Below are 8,204 nucleotides of genomic sequence, written 5' to 3'. Positions count from 1 at the left end.
CGCTGTCACGTGCAAAGTGGTTTGCGATCCCAGAGGAGCAATGGTGCTCTGTAAGTATAAGTTATGCCTATTTTCTGCCAGCAAAGGGCAAGCATTTATGACCCTCATTTTGGATAAAGTGCACAATAAAGTAAAGAACAAAAGAGGGCCCTCTCTCACAAGCTCACTATTATGTCCTTGGACATCCCACACCATAAAAAAGTCTGTCTGCCTCTGCAGAAAGCCTGGTGCTAAGAAGCATCCAGCAAGTCTCAGTTGCTCAGTATCCTTCCATTCCCAACCCCTTTCAAATAGAAAATTCCATAAGTACCAAGGCTTTTTTCCTGTTATCCTTAGCAATTGCATGATAGTCTCTTTGTAAATACAGGTTCATAAATCACTGCCCGTGACCAAAACAGGGTAGGTTACGGCGGGTACCAGAATAAATGGAAATATCTAGGAAGAGAGCTTATGGCCTCCAGTCATTCCTTACTGTAAATCAAAAGGTGAAGAGGTTAAAGTTTCAGCTATAAACTACTCTTGTAAATAACTATGACTTGATCAACCACATTTTTGAAAGTTTTAGGATAGAATAATTTTAGAATACAGCATACACATGCCCTTCTAGAACTGTACGTGCCTTCCGTTTCATATGTTCTCTTAATGAACTCTTCATTAGATTTCACTTTCATGTGTTTTTGGAACTTGGTATCATGTAAGATCTCAGGATTGTGTGGAACGTTCCCTAGTTTGCTGAGGGCCTAGAGGCCACGCTCCTTTATCATGCCAGAGAAACTCAGGTCACAGAACACAGGCTGTAGCAGAGAAAAGTTTGTTTCATCTTTAAACTTCAGTCATCGTCTATACCTCAAGCCTTCCAAGATGCCACCAAAAGGAAGTACTAAATAAATGCGCTGCCCTACTTCATATTAGCACAATCGTATGCTTTTTTCCTGATGGTTAATGTGCAGTAGATTCATACTACTGCGCATTAACCTAACAGCATGGTTTTTGCCATGATGCTATAATGCACATTCAGTAAATCTACTGTGCATTAAGCGTCTCATGTAGATGCACCCCTTGCGTAAGTAATACAAGTGCAACTAGAAGAGAAGACCATTAATGCAGAAGAGTCCTTCTCATGCTTCATCACTCCGAGTCCAAGTGTGTCTGGGATTCCCCAGAGCAGGGCACTGCAATCCACAGTTCATATTCGAGTGCCAGGCATCCTGATTTCTACAGTAATATCCCAAACTGTCTGTATTTATCTTATGCCATTATGCTTTTTTTCATTTCAGGAATTTCCTTTCCTGAACTGTGTTTGGCTGCCACCTATGCTTTAATCCACATCATGGACAGTTTAATAAGGGTTAGCCCTGCTTTCAGGCAGTTGACATGGGGAGTGGTCCCTCCTGGGGCAGCTACCTTCCAAGCTTGTGGGGGTGCCAGGCTGTGTCAGAACAGCCCATATTTCTGAAGCATGTCCCTTTGCTTCTAGGTGGTGTGGGAAGTGTTTTACCCTTACGTGAACCAGGTCTACTTAGTTGTCTTAGCAAGCCTGAGAGCCAGAAAGAACCAAAGCGTCTGGACAGAAAAGCAGCTCCCCTCAGTAACTCACAACACTTTGCAGGAAGCAATCTGAGTTACAATGATCCCCTGGAGAAAACAGAAGTTCATTGTTGGGTCCCGGAGGGAGCGGGGTGGGGAATCCAGCTGCTGGCTGCAAGCCTGTAGATGGTTTCCTCTAGCAATGGCCCTTCCTCTCTCCCAGCCTAGGCAGTGTTTTCAGAATGGGAGGGGGAAAGGGAGAAGAGGGAGCTCATTCTAGGGGGTCTCCAGCCAGCACGGGAGGTGGGGTAGGTGGATTGGAGCCTCCCTGAGGTGGGGACTCCAATCTACCCGTCGACCCTTCAGCATCAGCTGAAAAACCCCCAGACTGAACTCTCCCTCCGCTCCGTTTCCCCCCCTCTCATTCTGAAAGCACCTTGGAGGCTGCTAGGCAGCACAGACACAAGTTACAGAAGAGGCTGTTTTGAAATGTCTTCATCTGAACCCTCATGCAGTGAGGGCTCAGATTTTTGCAAGATTGGGCCCTTTTAAAACACTTTGCAGCCATGCACTTCTGTTTGGTCATGGCTGTAGAGCACTTTCAGAGGCCAAATCAGGTAAAAATTGTCACTTCTGTCTGCGCCCAAAGGGTTAGTCTGTGGCCAGCAGCTTCATTAATGAATTTTCTGGCTATCTGTTACAAGCATATCCTCTCTATCCTCCTCTATCATGATGGACAGGAGAGGGCGCCAAAAAACATTAATGAATGATGCTGCACAACAGGCCAGGCCTGTCTAATCTGTCATCCCGGCTTTTTAAAATGTTAATGTCTTCTTAATTGCAGGAATTCATCTCTGTTATTCACCAAAATGCATGAACCACCTATGTCCCTTTTTAGGTCTGATGTCTAGTGCTTAAGGGCTTTCAGCTGCATTTACCTTACCCCCTTAAGAGACAGTGGAACTACAGGTGCAGTCCTAAACGCAGCAACCAGGCCTACCATTCTGGAAATGTACACTATTTAAGCAACAGAACCATTTCTGCTTGTATAGTTGTAGTTGACTTGCAAGAGATTTCTGCACTGAGTGAATTATTGACATGTCACATGGGTCATCGACCTGAACGGGCATCTAAACAAACTGCATATGAAAAGGCTGCTTTGCATTCTTAATAGACGATGCAAGTCATTAATATTTTTTCTGCATAAAGCACTTGGAGCTGGCATAATTTTAATTTAGATGTATATGGTCAGATTCATCCTTGACAGAACCCTGTCTCGCAAGGCATAGATTTGGCACCCTCCGCTCCTTTAAAATCTCTCCCATGCTGAGATGTGATATGCTGATTCCCAGAGTTTTTATGGCTGGCTTAAAATGCTACATTGAAAAATCAAGCCCAAATAACTGAAATGATTATCAAGGACAGAAACCAGTATTCTGCACATCTTATCTTTGCTGTTCCATAGTAAATGAAAACGTAGTGAATATGTTCTATCTCATTAAGACAAAACTAACTTCCCCTAGCAGGAAGGCATCTTACGGCAGTCTCAGGGAATGCAGTCTAGGTATCACCCTGGGAGTCAGATGTATGCTCAGTTTTGGGTTCTTCCACAGGCTTCTTGTACTGTCTTGGGCAAGTCGCTTCCTTTTTTTGTGCCTCAGTTACCCCATAGCCTGGAACTAATGACAGGGGGTGTTGTCAAGGGAAACATTAAACAAATTGCATTAAATTCATTAATGTTTGCAAAAAACTTTGAGAGGTCTGCATGGAAGGGTGCTATGGTGAATAAAATATCTTCAGTCTGGGAGCTGCTGTAGGTAGAGATGCAGCAGTGCTTAGATGCTAAGAAAATGCCTAGCCCAAAACACAGGCGCTTGCTTGCCATTTCAGTACAAACTTGCACATTCCCCAAGGAGAGGAAAAGCTTTTGTGTGCATACTAATGCCTTGGACTCAGCAAACAGTGAAAAACAAACACAGAAGAGAATACACAATGTCTTCTAGTAAAGTGCATTTTAGAGCTGGAAAAATAGCAAGGTGATTTACTGATATTTTCACAAATGAAACTCATTCACTGGAGTCAGTCTGACTGCCCAGGCTGGATTATTATTTTTATTACCATCACAGTACCACCTAAAGGTCTCTGGGGCCTCCCTGGAGCTGTACTTAGGGAGAGATCAATCCTGCTGGAGATGATTACATTCTTAATAAACACAGAGAAAGAAGGAAAAATGTCCTTAGCTGCGCTTGACAGAAGGGAGGTGGAGGTGCAGTGAAATCAATAGGAGGTAGGTATCCAGCTGGTACAGGTGCTTTTGGAAATCCCTGTAAGTGCTCATTTGCAGACTTGGGTTGTTGTCTAGTTGTCCCTCTGAGCAATCTGGACCCTGATGTGACAGAAGGCTTCTCGCAGTCCTGAGTGTTCAAGCATGTCCCTGTGCCTCCTATTTCTTATTGGCTGCCTTTCAACTACTTGTTGCTCAGTGCTCTGGAGTGCTTGTTGCTCATACTCTGGAGGCGCACTTAATACCCATTGCCAGAATGGAAGACCTCATTGTCATTCTTGGTGAAATAGGTGAGAAATGTATTTTTAGGCAAGTTGGAATTTCCTGAATCCCTGTGAAATCATGATTTAAATGCAGAAGAAGGATGACCGTGTCTTTGTTGTTTCCTAGTGACTGAATGGCCACCTTATATCTTTGACAATTTCCATTCATCTTGAAAGTTGCACAAATGAATAGCTGCCCAAAAACCATGTTGGGCAAGTTTTGTGATATTTCCTATTCTTGACTTTTTTTCTGGAAACAAAAATCACATATACAATCAGGGAACAGAAACCCACTATGTAATGATCGATCACTTGTACGACACAGACAAAGAGTGCATGCACAAGTCATCCATCATCTGAATGTTTATGGCTGAACTGCATATTCTGGATAACACGTACATTTGAAGACCCTCCTGATGGGCTCCTAAGGGACCTCTTAAATCAGAAACGGCTAGTAAATTCTAATTTGTAAATTCTAATATTGATGCTGATAAGCACAGGCTGTCTCTTGCAGAGAAAACATTCACAAAACTGGGAGCTTTCATGGCTTTCTCTCACTGCACCATCTTTTGGTGCATCCTGTTGCAGAGACAAGGTACAAAGTTTCCTGTCTCTCAGTGGTCTTGCTTTGTTGGGTGATTAGTTTTTGCTTGTGTAAAGGAGCACAGAACGAAGCAGAGCACCTGGCAGGGAGCATTCAGTGACTTCCAGGATCGGGCATAAGTTGCACAGTGCAATCCAATCAGGGAATGCTTTCACAGCCCCTAAAGCTGGACACTTCGCGACAAATTCCAGCCTTAGCTTCATGGTCTACTCTGCTACCCCAGAATATAATGACTTACCAGGGCATGAATGGGAGTGACTTCCTGACACAAGCAGAGGACAGCCTCATGGAGTGTGTCTTTGCTATGAAGAAAGACGGATTTCCACAGCTGCTCTTACTTGCATTTCTCCCCAAATGTTCAAGGACAAGCCACAGATCTGGATCAAGCTGGAAACTGGCAGGAAACTTCATTAAGGGAAATGAAGCATGAGAGCCTTTTTGCCCCCACTCAGTCCCTTCTCCTGCCCCTCCTCTCACCCTCAGGGGGGTCCGAAAGCCAAGGGAAGTCACCTGCTTCGTCTGTTCAAGTCAAAACTCAGTAAACACCTTGGAAGGGTCCAAAAACAAGATTAGCCTATTACTGGTAGGAATGCAAGGTTCACTCTTAATTACTAGCTCTGGAGGCTGGACAAGGTGGATTGACGCTAACTGCCAAGATAAATATTTCTGGGTCTAACACTGTGGGAAGGACAGAAAGGAGGACTACAGATAGGGTTGGTTTCCAAAGTAGTTGGATGGTAGGCTTCTTGGGGCAGAGTTGTCTGAACTGCCCATTAGTTTAAGCATCCACTCTTCCTGCCAATAATTCTCTCTATTTCTGCTGGAACTGAAAGCCCCATAGGCAGTGAGATGAGCATGGAGAGGAGGAGCCCAGAATAGGGGATGAGCCAGTTAGAGGGAGTTTAAGTCTCTTGTGGCTGAGCAGGCATCACATGCACAATCATGGGAGAATGCATCTCCTTGGAGATCGACGAAAGAAAAACCACAGGAACGACTTCAAGATCCATCCTAGAAATCCTGTGGTTTTCTTTGAGAGACCAGTGTATGCAGCAGCTGGGAATTGATTTAAAACGGAAAAAACCTGGCAGGTTGAACTAAAATGGGAAAAACTTGGTCTTGAACTAGAACACCCAGATCTGAGCCAGCGTGAACACTCACAAGTACGCTGGGGCCTCTGTAGTGCTGGAAGAAGCACTGAAATTATGACATCACCAAAAAAGTCGAGAGACTGAAAATTGCACTATGGAGCAGGGAAGGGGTTTGAAGTGACTGGGTCTGATTCAGTTTTGTTTCCTCCGTTTTATCCCAGTGTAACTACTGAAAGGAGAGAAGCTATAGGCGTTTGTACACATGGCAAAATTGGCCTTTAAAGCAGCTTAATTGCCCTTTTGCACTGCTTTAATGGCGTTGCTGTTTACACCTTTGGCGGCGTATTTCACTTTAATTTTGTCACAATGTACATGTGCGGTGGCATATTTCACTTTAAGTGATCTCGTTACATAGCAAGGTAAAACCCATCCGAGGTAGTTTAGTTTGCTATGTGACAAATTGCAATGGTGACATGTTCAGGGAAGCTCAGGCTTGGTGGGCTTCTAGTGTCCTATGCACTGTCCCTGCCACCTTTTCCCACCACCAGCATACCGAGCCACCCTCCTGCCGCCTTGCCACATTGCCCCAGGGGCAAGCCAGCCTGTTGCCAGACAGTGGGAAGGTGGCGGGGAGACAGTGCATGGGGCACTGGAGCCTACCTGCCTCTCTCGCAGCTGGGGGCAGAGCTGCCAGTGGGCCAAGAGACCCCTGAGCTGTGGGGGACCCCAGACCTACCCTCCACCCCAGATGGCACCCGCCCACCAGCACCCAGCCCGGTCGGTCCCAGGGGGCACCACCACTGCAGAGAGAAGTCCTGGGCCCCACGCAGCTCAGGGACTATGCGACCTGGTGGCAGCTCATGCAGGCAGGCTCCACTGAGAAAAAAAAGAAAAGTGTCGAGCACCCTGATCTTTTTCTTTTCTTTTTTTTTGTGTCTCCCGGAGCCGCCTGTCTTTCCCATGGTGGGGGACCAAGCTGTCAGCGGACCGAGGGATTCCCGAGCTGCAAGGGGGTCTTTCCCTTTGTGGTGGTGATGCACCCTGGCAGCCCCTGCCTTCTAGCAGGCCACCCAGGTGGGCCTGGGGGACGCTGCCACCATGGAGGGAAGGACTGGGCCCTTCTGCCACTCAGGAACCACTCAGCCCGCTGGCAGCTTGCCCCCCGGCCACGGGAGAGGCAGGTTGGCTCTGGAAAAATAAAAAAGGATCGGGCCCCTCACCGCTTTTTTTTCTGGTGGAGCCTGCCCAAGGCAGCAGTGGGGAGGGAGGTGGGTGAGCTGATGGGGGGCCTTGATGTGACATGTCGTGATGTGACGGAAGTCCCTAAATTGAAAATGGTGGGTTTTTAATTGTGTCATTTAAAAACCCACTGTTTCAATTTAGGGAGAACTAAACCTCCTTCATGTGTACAAGTAGCCTATATGTGCATTCAACTGCAGTTACTAGGTGATAAGTGGCTCTTTTGTTTAGACCTTATTAGCGTCAATGGCTAATTAACATTTTGGTGAAAAGATGGCTTTGTTAAAGAACCAGCATCCCAGCCTCCATTCAGGCATGTGAGATCATAAATACTACTACTGCTACTAATAATAATAGCTATTGGATTTACCCAAATAACCTTGTCTGCCTATGTCCTTAAACCAACATGGCTATGACCTACACCCCTGAGATCTTAATAAACAACGTCCCTGAAACTATCATAAAGACCTCCAGGAAAACTCAGCCTAGAGCTGATATTTCTGGTATAAAACCCAAGGATGAAAAAGAGACGTTGAAGTAAACAAAACTTTTCAGGCCAGAAAAGGGAGTGAACCTGGCCTTTAGAAAGCCTTTCTCAGCTAACCTTTCAGGTAACCACGTGTGTCAACACATGCTGGCTATATGTTTTCTTCCTCCTCTTCCGGGAAACAAATGCAGCGTGAGAACATTTGCTAAACAGCTGTACAGTACATGGACTTTTTCAGTCAAAGGTTTCAGGTAACCGTAATTACAGTATAGAAAAGCTTTTTTCTTGAGTCCCTTTCATATTTTATTGGTTACATTGAACAAGAATGCAGCGCCCCCTCCAAGCAAATTGGAAGTCAAAGGTTAGTTCCCGGTACCTGAAGAAGGAAGGTCTATCTCATCTATTTTAGAGTCTTCTGCAGTGGCCATCAAAGGAGTCTTATAGGAAATTAGGAAAATTAGATCTGCTTAGTGGAGCTCGTAGTGGACTTAGTGGAGGTAGTTACCTGCTCTCTGGCCTCCTTCTGCTGTGGGCATCTGTCCTCTGGATTGCACATGTGTGTGTGTTTGTACAGAACTAGCTAGTGGTAGTGGAAAAGTTTATTAGAAAGGAAGATCTTGTAGCATGTTTGAAAAGTATTCAGACTTTGGGTTAATCTAGCCCCTCAGTTCTCACCCTCTTCTGGAGTATACACCTCTTCCATAACAAAACG

At 45.5% G+C, this 8,204-nt stretch overlaps 1 protein-coding gene across 1 annotated transcript in view; it reads right to left on the bottom strand.

The window, feature by feature from the left end:
* The window catches only part of KCNJ1 (potassium voltage-gated channel subfamily J member 1), a 29,825-nt gene that overhangs the window by 18,548 nt on the left and 3,073 nt on the right, over positions 1–8,204 (bottom strand).

This window comes from Alligator sinensis, unplaced genomic scaffold, assembly GCF_000455745.1.
Source record: "Alligator sinensis unplaced genomic scaffold, ASM45574v1 scaffold760_1, whole genome shotgun sequence".
Taxonomy (NCBI): Eukaryota; Metazoa; Chordata; order Crocodylia; family Alligatoridae; genus Alligator; species Alligator sinensis.
This window is presented reverse-complemented; position numbering and strand designations above follow the sequence as displayed.